This window comes from Pteropus medius, unplaced genomic scaffold (assembly GCF_902729225.1).
Source record: "Pteropus medius unplaced genomic scaffold, Ma_sr-lr_union100, whole genome shotgun sequence".
NCBI lineage: Eukaryota > Metazoa > Chordata > Mammalia > Chiroptera > Pteropodidae > Pteropus > Pteropus medius.
In genome coordinates, this window is record NW_024342257.1 from 6,688,323 (window position 1) to 6,712,307 (window position 23,985).

Sequence of the window (23,985 nt, forward strand, 5' to 3'; positions counted from 1 at the left end):
TCTTGAGTGGATGAATTCTAAATTAAGACCATTTTAAAACAGGACTGGGTAGTGTCTCTGGTCTTTGGATCCAAAGAGAAATTGATTTTTAAAGCATGTTCTCTTGCCTGATTTAATACAGATACAATACATACCTCCACGGTAATAGTGTATAATCTGTACACTACTAAAAGATTTAAGTTTTTTAATCTCTTCCTTGTGAAATTTAATATGTTTTTTTTAAATCAGTTTATCCAATTTTAGAAGCTTTTGGCTGGCTTATCAACAAAACTATTAGTTGTGTACATAGAAAAATAACAGACATAAACCTCAATTATATTTAGAGACATGTACTATAAATTCTTTTTTTATTAAACTTATTGGGGTGATATTGGATAATAAAATTATATAGGTTTCAAGTGTACAATTCAATAATACATCATATGTATATTGCATTGTGTATTCACTACCCAAAGTCAGATTTCCTTCCTTCACCATATATTTGATCCCCTTTACCCTTATTTACCTCCTCACTTCCTACTTTCCCTCTGGTAACCACTAAACTTTTGTGTCTATGAGTTTTTGTTTGTTTGTCTTATTCATTTGTTGCTTTCAGTTTAATATCCCACATGTAAGTCTGTCTATGGCCGTATCACCCTTAACACGTCTGATCTTGTCTGATCTCAGAAGCTAATATAACGTTCTTTTAAAAAGAAGTTACTTCTTGTGTAAAAAACATTTGAAAACTTTTCCTCACATTTTCACCAACCTGCTTGCTCTATAGCAAACTAATTTAAAAATCCACTGTAGCATAAAGAAAAAGAGTAAGTAATTAAAATCTCTATATAGCATAAGTGGACGTGATATCAGGAAATGGCTTTTACTAAAACATTGAAGTTATTATTTCATTAGTGAAAATCAATTTTGTAAATTCCATAGATTATTTTGCCCTCATACATGAATAGATGCCTAGATAAAATATATTAGTCTCTGTACATTCCATAGGATACAGTTTGGAGACAAAGATACTTCACTGGAGATAGATTTATATTTATATTTTATACACATCTATATTCATATTATAAACATATTACACATTTTTTCTATTACATATTGCCTATGCAACAGAAAACCAGAAAGGAAATACATCATATAATTATTATTTCAAAAACATCTGCTTTAACTCTACTTTGGGCAGAGATAGATACATTTTTATGCATGAAAGCATGATTTTTCAAAATCTATAAGAAATATGAACTAATTTTAATAAAATTCTATTTTTCACTGTCATAAATATTCTATAGTTCTTCAAAGCAATGTTCTATTAATTTTATTTTTAAATTCTCTACAAAATGAGAAAGATAGTGAACATTACATATTGATAGCATTTCCTTCTCAATACATCAATTTAGAGAGACGTATCTGGATAAACTACTTAGAAAATACCAAATAAATTGATTATTGTATGATGCATATCTAAATATCTACATGTCACATATTTTAACAAATACAATGATTGAAAGAGAAAATATGGTGTTGGAAGTGCAATTTGACTTGATGATTCTCTTTATGAATACGTTTTCATCTTCTCATATGCTATGATAGCACCTCCTGAAGTTGCGATCTCTTGTAATCACAGTAAATTAATACCAGTTGAATCATAGTACGAAGCTGGTAATTTTTAATAACTGAGGACTTTTTAATTGTCTACTTTGTATTCTTTCATATATATATAGAGAGAGACTTTTTTGACAGAAGACAATCACAAGCTTTGGCAGAAATTTTCATTCTTGGAACTAACTGGTTATTTACATGTTGTATTTTAACATTTGGGAAAGGAGTTAGTCTTAAAACAATAGGCCATTAAAGAAGATCTCAGGCTAGTTTAATTGTTTTTTAATGACTTGGGACATTTTATTGAAAAAAAAGTGAAAAGTAAATATATTGCAAGACCTATTTTTCCATTAGGACAATTAAAAAAAAAGAAATAAAATCCAAATTCATGTTTGCTTTATATTAAAAGAAATATGATTTTTAAAATTTTATTCTAAATTGTTTTAAAATCTAGTGTTTAATGTCAATATCCATACATAATTGCTATCCATCGAATTATTTCATTTTATATTTCAAATATCAATGGATAAACCTGACATATGGAAATCTGGCAGGAGATTTTAGGAATAAACAAGAAGAGACTTTTTCTCACATGGTGAAACATTGGGTATCTACTGTGGAGTACCAACCTTCTTAGATGTTATGTTGATAAATATTTTATGTAAGCAAAGAACAAAGTATAAAAGACAGTGCTATGAACATGAAGAGGAAATGAAAAGTAGAAGCAAGTTATTTCAAACTGAATTAAATAAAAGTTTATATGCACAGGAAAAGAAGTATGAAGGACTTATTTTATCAGTATGACAGATTAACTGACTGCATAAGACATGTTAAAAGGATTTTTGAATGCTATCTGCCTTAGAAATCATCTGCACCTTGTGATTAGAAGACACAGATTCAAGATAATGGCTCTTTGGATACTCAAACTATAAATATATTTTTGGTATTTGTAAAAAGAGCATATCATTAAAAGATAAAATATTGCTTAAGCTCTATTTTTTGCATAATAAGGAAGGAAATATAAATCTTTCATATAGTATAAATTTGATTCCATATTCTCTTGAATTCGTAAGTATCAATCTCTCACTTTACTTAGTTAAGTTTTTCAAACATAAAATTATAATGTTTCTGCTAGCTAGGTTGGGGAATTGATACAAGAATTAGGTCAAATATGCAGATTAGCATTGCTAAGAATTTGACTGAAATTTAGTCTAAGAGAATCTAAGCCATGACCAACCAAGGCATTTATTTAAAATGTATGCTACTCCTATCTAGTTCTCTAATGCTCATTGTGCTCAAATAAAACATTATGATACAATGATGTGTAAAAAGGGACAATTCCAATGTTATAGGCAGGTCCCTTGATCACTCGATCTTTTAAGTAGCAATACTTTCTTATTCAACTTCTATGTATATACTTGATTATGCAGAGAAATTATCACTGTTCAATCATTTTGCACAGTCTCAACTTGCTGAAAAAATTCCAAAAGTGATTCTACTTTACCTTATGCTTTTTTTATATAGAATTAATTTCAAGTTCTACATGTACTTTTATTTGTGAAAATTGAAGGAAAATTTGTTAATTAAGTCAAATACCCAAACCACAGTGTGTGTTTCCAAAGCATAACAATCACTTATTCTGATTTTAACTATAATTTAAAGTATTATACTTGGATTGTAAGTGTCAAAAGGGAGAGATATATATTTATATTTTAAATAAATAGTATCTGATTTAGAGGTTTCTAGTTAAGATAGAGAAGTAGGTAAACTCTATGTTTGCCTCCTCTCATGACCACATCAAAATTATAACTACACTATAGAATACCTGTAATTGGGAGTTACCTGAAGTCTAGCTGAACAGAAGCCCTACAACTGGAGACTCAAAGAAGAGGCCACTCAGAGACTGGTAGCAGGGGCAGAGACATGAAACGAGCCAGTCTCACACCTGTGTGTGGTGGTTGAGAATTGGGAGAAATATGTCAGCTGCATAGGTCCTGCCCCCCGCCCCCCGGAAGAGCAAGGAGTCCCTGCCCTAAACCAGACTCATCAGCCAAAAGTTCCAGTGCCTGAAAAAATTTCCACAACTTCTGGCTGTAAAAACTGGTGGAGATTGTGACAAGAGTGAGATGGAGGGTTGAGGGAGTCGCAGCCTTTCCTCTTAAGGGGCCTGGGTACAAACTTACTCACTGACAGACTCACTGGCTCTGAGCTCCAGCGCTGAGTCAGCAGCTTGAAAAGGAGGAACTGAGTTTTCGGGCTTCAGGGTAAGGGCTGAACTGAATGGGCAGCTTTTTCCCAGACAGAAGTACAAGCAGAGGGCATTGTTCTTTTGTTGAGCCCTACCCCACTTGGCTTGCAGACCCAAGGAGCTGCCATATCTGAATTTCCATCAAACTGGTTAACACCTTGCCCTGGTGAGTCCCTGAGACCCTGCCCCTCCCAACTTGCAGGCCCACCCAAGCCACTTCCAGGGGATTTTTCCATACAAACAGCCTGTCTTGGCTTATGCTGTGACTTTCCTAAAATTTCTCAAAGGTTTACAAAACCAAAACAAGCATCATCTGGCCTCAGCTTGCCCCATAACTCCTGCTGAGCAGCCCCAAGCCCAGCTACTAGCAGAAACTGGCTTCAGTTAGTGGCTTGGCCTCTTGAAGTACTTCTAAAAACAGTATGTGTGGTGGCCAGCTGTGGATTGCTTAGTGGTTCATGCCCATTGGCTGCAGGCAGGATGTAGGCTGCAGCTGAACTTGACCTGTGACAGGACCTCTCCCAGGAGGCCTTAGCTTGCATGCCTGGTAGCCGGCTTTGGTCTGAGCTCAAGCACTATTTGCGGTCACATCTGAGGACAACACACCCAAAGGGCAGACAGGGCAGTTACCAGAGCCTTGCTAAAGCAAATCCTGCTCTATAGGCTCAGCTTCTGCACAACAGCTCCTCTATTGGTCACTGCCAGTCATCACAATCAATCAGTCTAAGAGTCAATCCCTCCCATTGATGAGCGAACAGTGACCAAGACTCAACTACAACAGGAGAGTACACACAACCCATACAAGGGACATACATGGAGCACCTAGCTCAGGTGACCAGAGAAGACTGTGCCATGGTAACCCAGAGCACACCTACTACCTAAGGCCACTCTACTAAGAACAGGAGACATAGCAGCCCTACCTAATAAATTGAAACAAACACAATTATGCAGCTCAAATGGGAAGACAAAGAAACATATCCCAAACAAAAGAACAGAACAAAGCTCCAGAAAAAGAACTGAACAAAATGGAAAGAAGCAATCTACCAGATGCAGAGTTCAAAACACTTGTTATAAGGATGCTCAATAGTATTTGATTTAAATAAGATCTAGGAACAGTGTTTTTTAGAATATAGGTTATCTCCCATAGATGATTAATTTAAAAGGATAATAAGTGGTTTTGTTATTTATTATAAATACTTAAATGAATAACATCAAAGAGCCAAAGCTGGTGTTTCATTACATTTTTTCAACATGAAGCCATATTATACAAGTATCAATAAACTCTGTAGACCTATCAAAAAATCCTTCCTTTTTGAAAATGGGCACTTTCAGGAATGGATACACAACATTCTCAGCTATCACTTTGTCTTTAATTAAAATAATTTAAGTGAGATACATTAGAAAGAAGATAAAATTTACAATTAATTATATAATCTAAGTCAAGATTTTAGGAGTCATAATAGAATGTAGCAGTAATACTAATAAATAATTGTGGTGCCACTAAACCTAAAACCATTAATTAAGTATGTGTGACTACTTGACCAAAAAAATCTCTAAGAATAAATCTTTTACATAAATGAAACTATCTTCAGGCCATGTATCATGTATCATCAAAATCCAAACATATTTTTGTGGGGGAAAGATACAATATATGCAGGAGCATATAATCATTTATTAATAAATTCTGTCAAAATATTTTGTTTTTTTGTTTGTTTGTTTAAGGCTAATGTAGTCTAGTATATTTAGGAAACGAATACACAAACAATAACCCAGAATAGTGTCTGGCCTTAATCAGCACTTCATAAATATTTGTTGAATGAATGAAAACGGGTTGAATGTTTGAGGGTCAATATGCCACAATTACCTTGTGACACTCCTTCCAGCTCAGTGAAAAAGAACAAAAGCAAATCTAAAGATAAAAGAAAAAAGTCTGTAATGTGTGCCCGTATCTAACTCATTTGTCACTCTTTTAGGCAAATTTTCTAAATGGCCTTTTTGTCAGACTTATATAATCCATCTCTGTTATAATAAACATTCTTATGAATCACTATCTTGGTTTTCTAAATCATGAGTTCTTCTCCAATAAGAGTTTTGGAAACTTATATCCTTCATGCTTTTTAACCTTAAAAGAAGAAAGAATACTTTATGCCAACTCTACTTTGGACAGAATTCCCATATCTGAAATACCAAATAAAGCATCTCTGACACCTATTGAACCAAAAAAAATAATAATCATTTATTATATTGCATGCATTGCTACGTATTGAGAATTATTTGGTAAAAAGAAACATGGGTCTACAGTCATGCTACCTTGAACACGCCTGATCCCATCTGATCTCGGAAGCTAAGCAGGGCCTGCCCTGGTTAGTACTTGGATGGGAGACCACCTAGGAAGACCGGGTGCTGTAAGAAAAAAAAAAGAAAAAAAAAGGAAAAAAAAAAGAAAAGAAACATGGTCCCAGACCACTTGGCTCTTATATTCTATTAAAATATATATATAGCTATTCAATGGGAGACATGCTAATGTATAGGACTCCATTTAGCATTTTCGAGCAGTTTTGTCATCCTGTCATTGGTATACTGTATAAATGATTTAACTTCAGTGAGTCACTTTAAATTGGGCATTTCCTTATTCGCTACTGATCCAAATTATCTCTTTATAAGTACAGATACAGATCACAAATATCAGCTCAATTAAACCTTCTTTAGTACTTTAAATTTTAAAATATGATCAAACAGCTAATCTCTCTCTCTTCTCCCTCTTCCCTTCCCTCTGTCCATATATATATTGCGAGTAGGTAAGGTTATCATTTTAAATGTTGTTAATATTACAAGGTGCATACAAATTTCACCTGATTTACAGGTATCTGCAGTCAAGGTAAAGCTTTACCCTTAAGAATAAATATTTTAAACACTATTTCAAATGGAAGAAATGTCTTATTTGGTTTTCGAAGGAGATCTAAACCATAGATTGTCTCAGTGGAAAGAGTTATTTAAAAATAATTTATTAGACATAAAGAAATGTCTAAGATATATTATACCTAGTACTATAAAATAGAAAAATAATTTTATTCTGTAACTAAATAATTGGGATATATTTAATTTTTATGACTTTTGAATTTGATAGAATTTTTAAAGTATCTAAATTTGACTACTGGGTAGAAAGATAACTGATCCAGTTTTCAAATATACACCATTACATTGCTTACTTGGTATGTAACCTCCACTGCCTTAATGTAATTTGCAAAGTCAATACATGTGTATACTTCAAACAATTAAGGCAAGAATTCACTTCTTATATTTTTATAAATTAACGTTGATTAGGATCAAATTCAGAATGGATACTCATGACTATAATATTTGCTATCATTTCTCTATACTGCAGTTATATGGGATATGAGAGTACAAATGAAATGTTTATCACACAGAAAGAAAACTAAGTCATTTTATTAGTCTACATTGACTTAGCACTCAAGGAAGTCACTTGGTCTATATAATTAATTTATAATCCCAAATTGATATTTAATACTGCATAATATGTATCATTACTGGTCATATTTATAAGACAGATTTAGGAGACAAAACTGTGTACCTCAAATACTATAATAAATATTGACGTATCCATAAATGTGCAACATAATTCTATATGGGTCATTCTCTAAATATATAAAGATACCTATAAAAGAAGGGCAGAAAACAATAACAAACACAAGAATATAGAAATAAAAGAAGGAAAACATATAAATACTCCAAACATTGTGTTATAATCTATTACATATTACATAAAATTGCATATATGTGTAAAAATATAAATATAATTTTGTTTTGTTTTTAGATCATCTGTTTTGCATTATAGTGCTCAAATACCATTTCCATACTTAATCTATCAGAATGGATTCATCTTTGTTCTTACAGGAAGTTTTTGTTGTAGATATTAGCAAACTCAAAAATCAGTAGTTAAACTTGCCCAAGCTAACAAGGCTATCAATATTTGGAACTAGAGGCTCTAGTCAAGATGGCAGGGTAGGTGAATGTGGTGTTTGCCTCTTCCCAAGATCAAGTTAAAATTACAACTAAATTATAGCACAATCAGCCAGGAGATCATTTGAAAACTAGATGAACAGAAGTCTTATAACTAAAGATATAAAAAAGAGGCCACACTGAAACTGGTAGGAGGGGCAGAGATGTGAAACGGGCTGGTCCCACACTCATGTGTGGGGGTTGAACCTCAGGAGAGATATTTTGACTGTGAAGGATCCTCCAAAGGAGCAAGGAGCTCTGGCTCCACACCAAGGCTACACAGCCCAGGCTTCCATTGACAAAAAGAGGAGTTCCCACAAAATATGGCTGTAAAAATCAGTGGGAATTCCAACCATCCAGGTGAGATAGAATGAATTAAAAATCTAGATATTCTCTTAAAGGGCACATGCAGACTCACTCACAGACACTCATCCTGGACTTAAGAGGATGAACAGTAGCCTGGAAGGCCTCAGAGACAGATAGAGAAAGACTGAGGTGTGAGTTGTGTGGCTACAAGGCAAGGGCTAGAGGGACAACCACTCTTATCCTTGCATTGAACACTCCTCCTGTGCAGCCTACAGGCAGGTGCCATCTTTCCGGTGTTAAGCCCCTCCCTCCCACACACACACAGCCAAACCTGAATCTGCATTGCTCTGGTGAACTCCAATCACTCCACCCTGGTGACTCCCTGGGATCCTGCCCAACCCATTTGGAAAATTACATGAGGAATGTTTATGGGTGGGCAACCAGCCCCACCCCACCCTCTTGGCAGGAGGTTCCTTCAGCAGCAATTAACAGACCTCGGCTAGCGCACCACTGGAGACGATTCAGGTAGCGGATAATGAGCCCTGGCTTGAGTTTCAGTATTTCTTTAACAAATCTTGGGGTTCTGTGGGCCCAAGGAGGCAGTGACTTTCCTTGGTGCAATCTGAGGCTTTTGCAAGTTGCTGCAGGCTTAGCACTACCACCAAATCTTATTCTACACTTACCTGGTAAACACTACTCCAATTTAGTGACTTCCCAGGACCCCACCTCACAAACTCACGTACCTCCCAAGGCTCTTACAGATGCTGAGCCTTACAGGCAGCCAGAAGGCAGCCTCAAGACTTGGGATGCCCTGGGCCTTTTGCTAAGCTGCTCCAGGCCTGGTACTGGGGGCAGCCAGCCTCAGTAAACCGTGTGGCCACTCCCACATGCCTCCAGGTCCAGAAAAGGCAGAGAGCAAAAAAAGAATGCTTTGAAGCTCCTACCAGGTAGACCTGGGTAAATCATAGGCAATGGTTGACCTTGGCCTGCACTGGAACCCCTCCCAAAGGGCCCCAGAACCAACACACCCAGAGGCTGGTATCTGACCACAACAGAGTACCACCTGATTAGGCCCACAATTGACACACACAAATGGGTGGTCTCAACAAGCACATGAAAAACCACTCTGTGAGATAAGACTCAACACAAGAGCTCTTACCCTATGAGTGTGTCCAATCCTCACAGCCAGTCAGTCAGAGAGTCAATCCACCACTGATATGCCAACAGCAATCAAGGCTCAACTACAACAGGAAAGCACACACAACTCACACAAGAGGAACTCCTTGAGCACCTAGAGCATATGACTGGGGAGACTGTCAATGAGCCACACAGGGCACCTACTACATAAGGTCACCCAACCAAGACAGGAAGATGTAGCATATCTACCTAACACATAGAAATAAACACGAAGAGGCAACCAAAATTAGAAAGAAAGATGTCTCAAATAAAAGAACAGAAGAAAACTCCAGAAAAAAAAAGAAAAAAAAAAAAACAAATAAACGAAATGGAGGCAAGTGACTTACTATGTGCAAAGCTTACAATACTAGTTATAAGGTTGCTCAACAAAATCAGAGGAAGAATACATGATCTCAGTGATAACTTCAACCAAGGGATAGGAAACATAAAAAAGGACATAGAAACCTTAAAAAAGAACCAGTCAGAAGTGTAGAATATAATAACTGAAATGAAAAAATACACTAGAAGCAAAAGACTGCATCAGTGATTTGGAAGAAAAGGTAGCAGAAAATACCCAATCAAAACAGAAAAAATAAAAAGAAACAAAAGAAATGAAAAAAGTTTAAGAGGCCTCTGGGACATCAAAATAACAACATTCTCATTGCAAATGTACCAGAAGAAAAAGAGACAAAGGGATTGAGAGCCTATTTGAAGAAATAATGGGAAAAAAATATCTTCAACAACCCGGTGAAGAAAATTGACATACAACCTCAGGAAATGCAGAGAGTTCCACGAGTGAAAGACAGAGAGAACCTTAAAAGTGGCAGGAGAAAGGCAGTTAGCTACCTACAAGGGAACTCCCATAAGACTGTCAACTGATTTCTCAAAAGAAACTTTGCAGGCCAGAAGAGATTGGCATAAAATGTTCAAAGTTATGAAAATAAAGAACCTACAATCAAGACTATTCCACACACTAAGGCTATCAATTAAAATTGAAAATGATAACACAATAACAACAAAAAAACAAACAAACAATCTGATTTAAAAAATTGGCAGAGAACCTGAACAGACACTTCTCTCAAGAAGACATACAAATGGCCAACGAACATATGAAAAGATGCTCATCATGGCTAGCTGTTAGAAAAATGCAAATCAAAACCACAATGAGATACCATCTCACACCTGCTAGAATAGCTGTTATCAACAGGACAAGTAATAAGTATTAAAGAGGATGTGAAGAAAAAGGAACCCTCATACTCTGCTGGTGGGACTGCAAATTGGTATAGACACTATGGAAAAGAGTATGGATGTTCCTTAAAAGACCAAGAATTGATCCAGCAATGTTCCTACTGGATATCTACCTGAAAGACTTGAAAACATATATCCAAAAAGATATTTGCACACCGATGTTCATAGTGGCCAGGACATGGAAGCGACCGAAGTGTCTTACAATAAATGATCGGCTAAAAAAGCTGTGGTACATATATACAATAGAATATTAGTTAGCCATACAAAGAGATGAAATACTGCCATTTGAGACAGCATGGATGGATCTCAAGATAATCATGCTAAGCGAAATAAGACAGAAAAGGTTGAAAACCACATGATATCACTTATATGTGGGATAAAAAAATAAAATCAACAAATGAACAGAACAAAAAAAACAGAGACTCATAGTTATGGACAATAGACTAGTGGTTACCAGAAGGGAGGGGAAAAAGGAGAGGGGGAAAGTAGATGGGGTAAAAGGGGTCAAATATGTGGCGACAGAAAGAAATCTATGGGAGTGAGCACGCAATGCAATATATATGTCTGACTGTTGAATTGTACACCTGAATCTTACTGGATTTCGTTCACCAACATCACCATAATATAAAAAATAAATAAATAAAGGTGAGATAAAGAGCTTCCCAGACAAGAAAAAGGTAAAAAATTTCTTCATCACTGAGCCAGTATTACAAAAAATGTTAAAGAAATTTCCTTAAGAAGAAGAGGGGAAAAAAAAAAAAAAAATTTGAATAACAAAATGGCAACAGTTATGTACCTATCAATAATTACTTTAAATGTAAATGAATTAAATGATCCAATCAAAAGAGATAGAGTAGCCGGAATGGATAACAAGACCCATACATATGCTGTCTATAAGAGACCTGCTTCAGATAAAAAGACACACACACATACTGAGAGATATGGCAAAAGATACTTTATTCAAATAAAACTGAAAAAAAAAAAGTTGGGGTAGCAATACTTAGACAAAGTAGACTTTAAAACGAAGGCTATAAAAAGAGACAAAAAAGAGCATTATATTATGATAAAAGGATGAATGCGACAAGGGGACATAAACCTAGTAAATATTTACACACTCAATATAGAAGCACTTAAATATATAAAGCAAATGTTGACAAGCATAAAGGGAGAGATGTACAGTAATACACTCATAGTAGGAGAATTTAATGCCCCATTAACACCAACAGACAGATCTTTCAGACAAAAATCAGTAAGGAAACAGGGTCCTTAAACAACACATTACACCAGATAGATTTAATTGATATTTTCAGTGTTTCACCCAAAGCAGCAGAATATACATTCTTCTCAAGTGTATGTGGGACATTTTTCAAGATAGAGCATGTGTTAAGCCACAAAACGAGTATCAGTAAATTTAACAAGACTGAACTCATATCAAGCCTCTTTCAGACCTTAACAATATAAAAATCAATTACAAGAAAAAATTGAAAACAGCAAAAACACATGAAGGCTTAATACTATGCTACTAAATAATGAATGAGTTAACAATGAGATCAAGGAAGAAATCAAAAATTATCTCGAGACAAATGAAAATGAAAACACAATGACCCAAGTTTTATAGGACACAGCAAAAGCAGTCCTAAGAGGGAAATTCAGCAATACAGGCCTACCTCAAGAAACAAGAAAAGTTCAAATAAACAATCTGATCTTACATTAAAAACTAGGAAAGAACATGGAAAATGAAAACCGAAAACGTAGAAGAAAGAAAATAATAAAGATTAGAATGGAAATACATAAAATAAAGTCTAGAAAAACTATACAAAAGATCAATGAAATGAAGAGCTGATTCTTTGAAAATATAAAATTGATAAACCTTTATGCAGAATCATCAGGAAAAAGAGACAGAGGATACAAATAAAATCAGAAATGAAAGAAGAAAAGTGACAACTGACTCCAAAGAAATACAAAGGATTATAAGAAAATACTGCAAGCACTGTATGCCAACATATTGGACAATCTAGAAACATTCAATCTCCCAAGACTGGACCAGATTGCTTAACAGGCAAATTTTACAAAACATTTAAAGAACGAACACCTATTCTTCTCAAACTATTCAAAAATTCAAGAGGAGGGAAAGCTCTCAAACTCAATATAGAAGGCCACAATTACCACGATTCCAAAACCAGACAAAGACATTACCATAAAAGAAAATTATAGTCTGATATCCCTGATAAACATAGATGGAAAAATGCACAACAAAATAGTAGCAAACAGAATTCAGCAATACATTGAAAAGATCATACATCATGGTCAAGTTGAATTTATTCCTGGGATGCAAGTTTGGTTCAACATTTTCAAATCAATTAATGTACCACATTAACAAATTGAAAGATAAAAATCAAATGATTTTAAAAATAGATGCATAAAAAGCATTTGACAAAATCCAGCATTCATTCACGATAAAAACTCTCAGCAAAATGGGAATAGAGGAAACATATCTCAACATAATAAAGGCCATATTGGACAAACCCACAGCTAACATCATATTCAACAGGGGAAAAGCTAAAACGGTTTTCCTTAAGATCAAGAAAAAGACAAGGATGTCCACTTTCACCACTTTTATTCAACATAGTATTGGAAGTCCTAGCCATATCAATCAGACAAGAAAAAGAAATAGTAGTAAAAAATGGCATAGATGATAGAGTCTCTATTCATCCCTCTGGCGACCAAATAAGATTTGTGATGGAAACAAGGAGCAGCAGCAAGGAAAAATTCACCTGGGATCTAGATGAACAAGCCATACAACTAGGGAGAAATCCAAGAAAGCACCCTGCAAAGGCAGAGGGTAGGATGGGGCAAGGATGCGGGGCTGCCCCCGTGCAAGCAGCTGAGTGAGAATGAGGCTGTGGCAGCAGCAGTGACAGAGCCTCTTAAAGGGGCGGCTTCCGCTAGCAGATTTTCACTGTGACCCACCTGCCCGCCCTGAGCACCAGTGCCAATTCGGCTGCGTGCAGGGGGCACCAGGGACTTAAAGGGAGACATTGTCGGAGTGAGGGCCGAGGTGAAACTAGCGCTGTACAGAAGTGCCAGCAGTATCTATTATTCCCTATTGAGCCCTACCCCCTCTCAGTGCACAGACACAGTGCCACCATAGCCGAGAGGTCATCAAACTTGATAACAGAGGTCGCTCCACCCAGAAGATACCCTGAAACCCCGCCTCCCCCAACTCACGGCCCCACAAGCCACATCGAGGTATATCCTCAGCGAGTCAGGTGCTCTTTGCTGAGCAGCGCCTAGACTCACATTGGCGTCAATTGCCTCGGTTTCTGGTGTGGACTTTTGAAGCAACTATAAGCACAGCATCTGTGGATTGCTTGCTGAATCTTAACAGATGGCACCAGAGGAGTAGAGGCTTGGGCTAAGTTTGGCCTTCAGCTGAACCCATCTCAGGACTGTGCCACTGGACATCTAATTCACAAATCCACGCTAATAAGACCGGGAGGCTTAGGAGCTTTGTTTAGTACATAGAAATAGACACAGAAAGGCAGCCAAAATGGGAAGTCAAAGAAGCAGAAACCATATTACAGAACAGAACAGAGATCCAGATTTTTACTGTGACCTACCTGCCCGCCCTGAGCAAGTAATTTATCAGATGCAGAGTTCAAAACACTGGTTATAAAGATGCTCAATGAACTTTTGGGAAGTGTAGATAAAATCAACAAAGACATAAAAAACATAAAAATGGAAATGGAAATTATAAAAGGGAACCAGTATGAAATGAAGAACACATTATCTGAGATGAGAAGTATATTAAATGGAATAAACAAAGTGAATAAAGAAAAGGATCAAATGCCCTATCTAGAGGACGAGAAAGCCAAGGACACACAATCAGATGACAAGAGATAAGATGCCAAGACTATACAAATAATTTAAGGAACATATGGGACACTATTAAGGGTCCAAATATCTGTCTGATTGGTGTAACTGAAGAAAATGAAGATGTTGAGCAGCTGTTTGAAAAAATAATGATGGAAAGCTTCCCTAACCTGGTGAAGGAAATGGACATGGAAGCTCAGAGAATTCCAAAAATCAGGGACCCAAAGAGGCCCACACCAATACACATCATAATTAAAATGCCAAAGATTAAATACAATGAAAGAATATTAAAAGCGGCAAGGGAAAAACAGATAGTTAATTATAAGGGAATACTCATAAGTCTGGCAGCTGATTTCTCAAAAGAAATTATGGAGGACGGAAGGGCTTGGCAAAAAATGTTCAACAGGATCAAGACCCAGGATCTACAGCCAAAAATAATTTATTCAGCAAAGCTATCATTTAGAGTTGAAGGATAGATAAAGAGCTTCCTAGACAAAAATAAGCTAAAGGAATTTATCACCACCAAAGCAGTATTACAGGAAATGTTTGAGGGACTTCTTAAAAAAAACAAAAAACAAAAACAAACAAACAAACAAACAAAAATGTATCAAAAACAGGAATAAAGAATAGTAACAACTACATTCCTATAAATAAGTAACTTAAATGAAAAAGAATTAAGTGTTCCAACCAAAAGATAGAGTGGCAGAAAGGATAAGTAAATAAGACCTCAACATTTGAAAAAGAAGGAAGTGGAAAATGATATTACTTTGATGGACCTAGAAGATATTTAAGTCAGACAGAGAAAGACGAACACTATATGATTTCACTTATTGCGAAATCTAAGGAATAAAAAAAAAAAAATAATCAATAACAGACTCACAAATATAGTGGAGAATTTGGAGATGGACAGAGGGGAGGGGAGTTTGGGGAGTTGGGAGAATGGGGTGAAGGATTAAAGAAGTACAAATTAGTAGCTGATAGATGGTCACGGGGATGAGGAGCACAGCATAGGGAATGCAATTAACATTAATACGTAGGTTAGGTGAAGGGTCAAGGGGGGAGGGAGCAATGGGGGGATCGTTTTATAAACTATATAGATGTCTAACCAATGTACTGTATACTTGAAACTAATTAAAATTAAAAAAAAATAAAAGAAGAAAAATAAATCAAAGGTATCTACATTGCAAAGGAAGAAGTAACACTGTCATTTGCAGATGACATGACACTATATAGAGAAGACCGTAAAGAATCCACCAAAAAATGCTAGAGCTGATATGTGAATTCAGTAAAGTTGTAGAATACAAAATTAACATTCATAAATCAGTTGCATTTTTATACAGCAATAATGAACTATCAGAAAGTAAAATTAAGAAAATAATTCCACCTACAATTGCATTAAAAACAATACGACATCTAAGAATAATTTTAACCGAGGAGGTAGAAGACCTGTACTCAGAAAATTATAAGTAGTTGAACAAAGAAATGGAAGAAGATTCAAATAAATGGAAGCATATACTGTTCTCCTAGATATGAAGAATTAACATTGTTAAATGTTTGTACTACTTAAAGACAATCCTGAGAAAGAAGAGCAAAGTCAGAGGTATCACACTACCTGATATCAAACTATACTATAAAGCTATAGTTATCAAAACAGCATGGTACTGGTGTAAAAAGAGACATAGTCATTAAAACAGAATAGAGAGCCAGGAAATAAACCTATATTTATATGATCATTTAATCTATGACAAAGGAGGCAAGAATACACAATGGGGTAAAGACAGTATCTTCAATAAATGGAAAACTGGTCAGATAAATCTAAAAAAAATGAAACTGGACCACATTCTTAATCCATATACAAAAATAAACTCAAAATAGATTGAAGACTTAAATTTAAGAGCTGAGGAAATCAGAAGCATGAAGACCCAAGGGATCCCCTCAAACTCTTCCCTTGAAATTACAACAAAATGAATAGCTACAATCCAACAGAAAACACCCATTCTAGCACACAAACACACCTGAGAGATCTATGCATTACAGTATTTGAAGGTGGGTAAATCGAGTGAGCAAAGGAAGAAGAAAGGGAGAGCAGCCGAGACCAGTGCTGCAGACACAGCCCAAAGCTCCCTGCAGGATGTGGGAATAGCGGGGTAAGTATATGATCATTTGTGCTCTCTGAAGCCTGAAGCAATCCTGTCTGAGTGATCAGCATATTCCACATGGCAGAGCCCATATATGAGGGCAGAAACTAGGGCAGAGACAAACTACAGAGAGGTGACAGCTGTGTTTTAGCAACCTCCATTCCCAGACAGAGGGCAAGTCATGGCCTGGCTGCCTTCCCCCACCCTCCAAGAGCACTCATCCCAATACCCTCCCAGAGCTAACCGTGGGCCCTAGAGGAAAGTGCAGCAGTGAAGGTCAGGCTGTAGAGCAGGGAACTGAGACACACACTGGGGCCAGTCCCAGTACCAGGGGTGGAGACATAGAGAGAAGGCAGCTGAAGTTTGGCAGCCAGCATAAATAGAAAGACAACAGCCACAGACACACAGGTAGCCTATCCCAACCCACCTCATACCCACCCATGCAGGCTGATTGGATGATTAGCTGCTTCAACAGTACCAGGACTTCAGGGTCTCTTTAGAGTTTGGCTCCCTATTGCCCATCACATTATCCACAGGGGTAGATTCCTGGCACCATGGTAACCTGGTCACAGGGGTGACACATGCCTCCCCAAGGAATAAGGAGTATTTATTGCCACAACACAGAGATCTTGGAGGCCTGGGCAGTGCAGGAGGCTTATGCACCAACTACTGGAAAACAAAAGAAAACTTCTTATCAATCTTCTAAAGAGCGAACACCCCAAATATCTTTTTAAAAGCAGAGTACATTTTCAAAAATGCCTAGGCAAGTTGAAAAAAAAAATCAAATACCATAAAGAGCAAGGTGACAAGGCAGCTCAGGAAGAAAATGAAAAATCTTCAGAAAATAAAAGTATGGAAATATGCAATTTAAATGACAGAGAATTCAACATTACAGTAATGAAAAAACTCAACGAGATGAGAGAAAATAATGGTGGCCAGTTCAGTTCAATGAATTGAGAAACAAAATCATTGAACAACAGGAATACCTTAAAAAAGACTGAAACAAACAAAAAAATAGAACTTCTGGAGCTGAAGAACACAAATAAAGAAATGAAGAATGAAATACTGTGCACAGGAAATAGATCTGAGAAGATGGTAGAAACATTAGTTATATCGAAACAGAAATCTGGAAATGATGCAGATGAAAGAAAAGAGAGACTTGAGAGTAAAATAAAAAATAAAAGAACTCTACAAGATCTATCTGACATCATCAGAAGAGTAATATAAGAATAATGGGTGTACCAGAAAGAGAAGGGAGGGAGAAAGGAACAGAGAGGCTATCCAAACAAATAGTTGAAGAAAACTTTAAAAACTTATGGAAACAAGTGGATCCTCGAATCCAAGAAGCAAACAGAACACCAAATTATCTCAATCAAAAAAGGCCTTCTCCAAAACACAGTACATTACATTTGTCAAAAATTAATGACAAATACAAAATTCTCAAGGTAACCAGGGAAAAGAAGACAGTGACCTGTAAAGGAAAACCCATTAGATTATCATCAAACTTTTAAGCAGAAACTCCACAAGCTAGGAGGGAGTGAAATCAAATATTTGAACTATTGAAAGAGCGAAATAACCAGCCAAGAATAATATATCCAGCTAAGTTCTCTTTTAGATATAAAGAAGAAATAAAGACCTTATCAGACACATAAAAGATAAGGAAATTTTCTACCACAAGATCCGCATTGCAGGAAATACTGAAGGGGGTCATTCTACCTGAAACAAGAGGACAAAAAAATACAAAACTATGAGTAAGATAGTTAACAGAAACAGAAACAGAAAATTATGACCCTTATAAAGAAGAGGGTATTATAAGTTAAAAATTACATAACTGTTAAGTGTCAAAAAATATTTAAAAGAGAATATGACAGTTACTGCAACCTAGAAATGAACTCACAATATAGAGATAATTTTAGACAACAAAGACAGAAAAGAGGGTGTAAGAGTCTGAATCGTCAAAGAACAATGGAGATAAGATCCAAACTAAAGAAAAAGACTACTGTAAATATATAGAGTAGTATATACATTCCTTTACATAAATATAATAGTAACCACACAAAAATCCCCAAACTGAGACACATAACATAAAACAAAAGGGAACAGAGGGAGAAACCATAAAACATTAAATTATACTACAAAGCAACAATAATCAAAACAGCATGGTATTAGCAAAAAAGCAGACACACAGAACAATGAAACAGAATCGAGAGTTTACAAATAATTCCCTGTATATATAGGCAAATAATTTTCAACAAATTAGCCAAAAAAATACAAGGGAGAAAGAAAAGTCTCTTTAATAAATGGTTCTGGGAAAACTGCAAAGTCACATGGAAAGGAATGAAACTAGACTACTATTTGCTAATATAAACCAAAATTAAATCAAAATGGATAGAAGACTTAACTATAAGACATAAAACAATAGCTTGCATAAGAGAAACATAGGTACTAAATTCATGAACCTTGAATTTAGAGAGGATTTTATGAATTTGACCTCAAAGTCAAGGGAAGTAAAAGGAAAATAAATGAATGGGACTATATCAAACTAATAGCTTCTGTACATCAAAGGAAACCATCAACAAGACAAAGAGACAATAAATTAAATGTGAGAATATATTCGCAAACAACACCTCTGATAAGTGACTAATATACAAAGAACTCGTACAACTCAACAACAAAAATAACAAGCAATCCAGCTGAATAATGGACAGAGAACATGACCAGACACTTCTTCCAAGAAGACATACAAATAGCCAACAGATATATGAAAAGATGCTCAACTTCACTAATTATTGGGGAAATGCAAATCAAAACAACAATGAAATATCACCTCACACCTGTTAGAATGACTATCATCAACACAAGTAATAAAAAGTTTTGTAGAGATTGTGGAGAAAAAGGAACCCTCATACACTGCTGGTGGGAATGTAAGTTGGTACAGCTACTATAGAAAACTGTATGGAGATTCCTCAAAGAACTAAGAATTGATTTACCATATGATCTAGCAATCCCTCTACTGGGTATTTACCCACAAAATTTGAAAACACTTATCTGTAATGATATATGCATCCTGATGTTCATTGCAGCATTATTCACTACGGCCAAGACATAGATGCAACCAAAATGCCCTTCAATAGATGACTGGATAAAGAAGATGTGGTACACATATACAATAGAATATTACTCAGCCATAAGAAAAGGTGAAATACTGCCATTTGCAAAAACATGGATGAATCTTGAGATTATCATGTCGAGTGAAATGAGTCAGAAAGAAAAAGTTAAGAATCACATGATTTCACTCATATGTGGGATATAAAACTGACAGCAGCAGACTAACAAGACAAACAGTCTCGTGGACACGGACAACAGTTTAGTGATTACCAGAGAAAAAGATGAGAGAGAGGAGGTAGATAAGGATGAAAAGGGTCAAATATATGGTGACAGAAATTTAACTTTGGGTGATGAGCACACAATGCAATATACATATGACATTATTGAATTGCACACTTAAAACCTATATAATTTTATTAGCCAATGTCACCCCCAATAAATTTGATAAAATAAAATGCATGACCGGAAACTATAAACTCCTAGAAGAAAACATCAGTAGTCAACTCTCTGATACTCATCTTGGTAATATCTGTGTGTGTGTGTGTGTGTGTGTATGTGTGTGTGTGTGTATACACAGACAAGAGAAACAATAGAAAAAGTAAACAAATGAGACTACATTAAACTAAATTTTTTTGTACAACGAAGGAAATCATGAACAAAACAAAAAGACGACCTACTGAATAGGAGAAGATATCCGCCAATGACACATCCAATAAGGGGTTAATATCTAAAATTTATAAAGAACTGATACAACTCAACACCAAACAAGCAAACAAAGACATTTTTTTTTAAAAACTCATGAATAATTCGATTAAAAAATGGGGAAAGGATTTGAATAGACATTTATCCAAAGAATACATACAGATGGTCAGTAGACATATGAAAAATACTCAAAGTCACTAATCTTTGAAGAAATATAAATTAAAATTACAATGAAATATCACCTTGCACCTGTCAGAATGGCTGTCAATAAATCAAAAAACAACTGTTCATGAAGATGTGGAGAAATGAGAACTCTCGTGCACTGTTGGTGCCATTGCAAAATGGTACAGCCATGATGGACAACAGTTTGGAGGTTCCTTAAAAAATTAAAAATAGAACTGCCTTATGACTCAGCAATTTGCACTTCTGGTTATTGATCCAAGGAAAACCAAAATACTAATTTGAAAAGATATATGCATCCTTACATTGACTGCAACTGCAATTTACAATAGCCAAGATAGGGAAGCAGGTTAAGTGGGCATCAATAAATAATTGTATAAAGAATGGCACATATATACAATAGAATATTACTCAGCCATAAAAAAAAATGAAATCTTACCATTTGCAATGGTATGGATGGACCTAGAGGGTATAATGCTAAGTGAAATATGTCAGACAGAAAAAGACAAACACCATATGATCTCATCTATATATGAAATCTAAGTAGCAAAATTAATGACCAACCAAAATGAAAACAGACTCATAGATACAGAGAACAAACTGGTGATTGATTGCCAGATGGGCGAGGGGTGGAGGGCTGGAGAGCTGGGTGAAAAAGTTGAAGATATTAAGAAGTACAAACTGGTAGTTACAAAATAGTCACAGGGATGTGAAGTACAGCATAAGGAGTATAGTCAATAATATTGCAATAACTTTCTATAGTGCCAGATGGGTACCAGAATAATGGAGGGATCACTTTGTAAATTATATAATGTTCTAACCACTATGCTGTAGAACTGACACTAATATAAAATAATATAGAATGTCAACTTTAATTGAAAAATTAAAATTAAAATAAGTATTTGGACTCCAATCATCTGGTACTGATGCTTCTATTCTTTCTCATAAAAATGTTTTGTTTTGATTAATGAGTCTATACATAAATCAACATGCTCAGAAGGCATTTATCCTGGATGTAGTATATGAATGTTTATCACTTTATCTAATCTAATCTAATCTAATCTATACACAGCTACACACAGATAATATGAGTATGTAATAGAATTTACACATTCACATACACTAAAATATAATTTCTAACAGTTCTTCAGTTTTCATATCAGTTCTATGAATACCCACATATTAATAAAAATATTATAATAAGCAGACAAAACTTTAATTCTCATTTGAATAATTACTGATCACCTTCCTGTTTCTTTTATTTTGACAATTTATTTTTAATTTTTTAGTGACATTGGTTAATGAAATCCAATAAGTTTCAGGTATACAATTTAACAGTAAGACGTATATATATATATATCATTGTGTGTTCCTCTCCCATAGATTTCTTTCTGTCACTACATATTTGACTCCTTTACCCACCACCACCCCCCCCCCCCTCCCTTCTGGTAACTACTAGTCTATTGTCCATGTCCATGAGCCTCTGTTTGTTTGTCCTGTTCATTTGTTGCTTTATGTTTATATCTCACATATAAGTGATATCACGTGATTTTCAACTTTTTTAGTCTAGCTTATTTCACTCAGCTTGATTATCTCGAGGTCCATCCATGTTGTTGCAAAAGACAGTATTTCATCTCTTCTTATGGCTGAAAAATATTCCATTGTACATATGTACCACTGCTTCTTTATTCAATCATCTATCATAGGACACTTTGGTTGCTTCCATGTCCTGGTCACCATGAATAATGCTGCTACGAACAGCGGTGTAGAAATATCTTTTCGGATATATGTTTTCAAATCTTTGGGGTAAATATCCAGTAGAAGGATTGCTGGATCATATGGTAGATCGATTCTTAGTTTTTTGAGGAATCTCCTTACTCTTTTCCATAGTGACTATACCAATTTTCAGTCCCACTAACAGAGTCTGAGGGTTCATTTTTCTCTGCATTTTCTCCAACACTTATTACTTGTCCTGTTGATGTCAGCTATTCTAGCAGGTGTGAGATGGTATTTCATTGTGGTTTTGATTTGCATTTCCCTAATAGCTAGCAATGATGAGCAGCTTTACATGTTTGTTGACCATTTGTATGTCTTCTTGGATTTAGCCTAAGAATAATTTGATATAATTAAAAGGAAACATTTACTTTCCATCTGTCTAGTAAAATATTTTGTGGTCCTTGAACAAATACTGTTAAATATAGTCAACCGTAAACAATGAGAATACTAGAATTGTGTAGCTCTTCACTAAATTAATTGCTATTAATCAGGTTTCTTTGCTTTTCTTATCATAAAGTCTTTTCTATGTTACATTCAGCCTAACAAAGTTTGAGAATGTGCCTACTTAGTAAATACATTTTCTTCCTTGGGATAGAAAGAATTGATGGAATCAAAGATAAAAACTTTACTTTTGTTCTCACCAGAACTCAAGAGGTTAATGATTGAAAGGTGTTTTAAGTTTTTCCACTTAAATAAGTGGTTCTCTAATTTGCCTATACATAGAATCAACTGGATAACTTTACAAAGATCATTCCAGGCTCCATTCCCAGAGTAACTGATAATATTGGGCTAGAGTGGAGCAATGCCTCAATTTAATTTTGCCATTTTTATTGTGATTATATATATATTTACTGAAAAAGAATGTCCATTAATAAGATCCCAAAGGTAATACATCTGCACATGAAAATTTGAGATGCACTGATTTTAACTATGCCAAGAATCATTTCTATGTATCTTTTTCATTCATAAACTTGTATCTGTGATTAAAAGTTGGTGCTGCTGTCATGTAGCAGTCAAGTAACTGTGAAGGATATATGCAGACTACAAAATAACTTCTTGAGATAGGAGAATGATTAAATGCATTGTCCTGTTTTTTCATCAAAATTTCAGTTTATATTTGTAAATATAGCACTAAATTATAGTGAAATCTACAATTGGATATTTTACTTTGATCTAGCAAATATATTCATATTAATAAATTAAAAACTTTTTAGACATACCTCTACTTAGCCAATTCATTGGTCAAAGTTTGTTATTCTCTTCATGAATAAAATGTATTGACTTGTTGACCTAAGTAAGCTGTATGTTCTCAATTAAAATGTTACCTTACAGCGTGTCCTTACAGCCACTTTGGCTGCCAAAATTAGTTTTGTACTTAGAAAAAGTTAGGTATGAATTCATAGGTATGTTTATATCAGCTGCTCTTGGTATTAAAATTATTTAGTTAAATTAAAATCTATATTAGGTAATGACATATGAATACAAAAATAATTGCTTTGAAGAAGATTAAACTTCTCAGAAAGACCTGTTAAAGGCAGGTTGCACAAAGATCTGTCATAGAATTATGTCTGAACAAGATAACTGCAGAAGAATCAAGAAAAGTACAATAAAATTCTA

The 23,985-nt window shown here is 35.2% G+C and overlaps 1 pseudogene; it reads left to right on the forward strand.

The window, feature by feature from the left end:
- Positions 1-6,134: 6,134 nt before the first annotated feature.
- LOC120600171 (uncharacterized) lies at positions 6,135-6,253 on the forward strand (annotated as a pseudogene).
- The last annotated feature ends 17,732 nt before the right edge of the window (positions 6,254-23,985 follow it).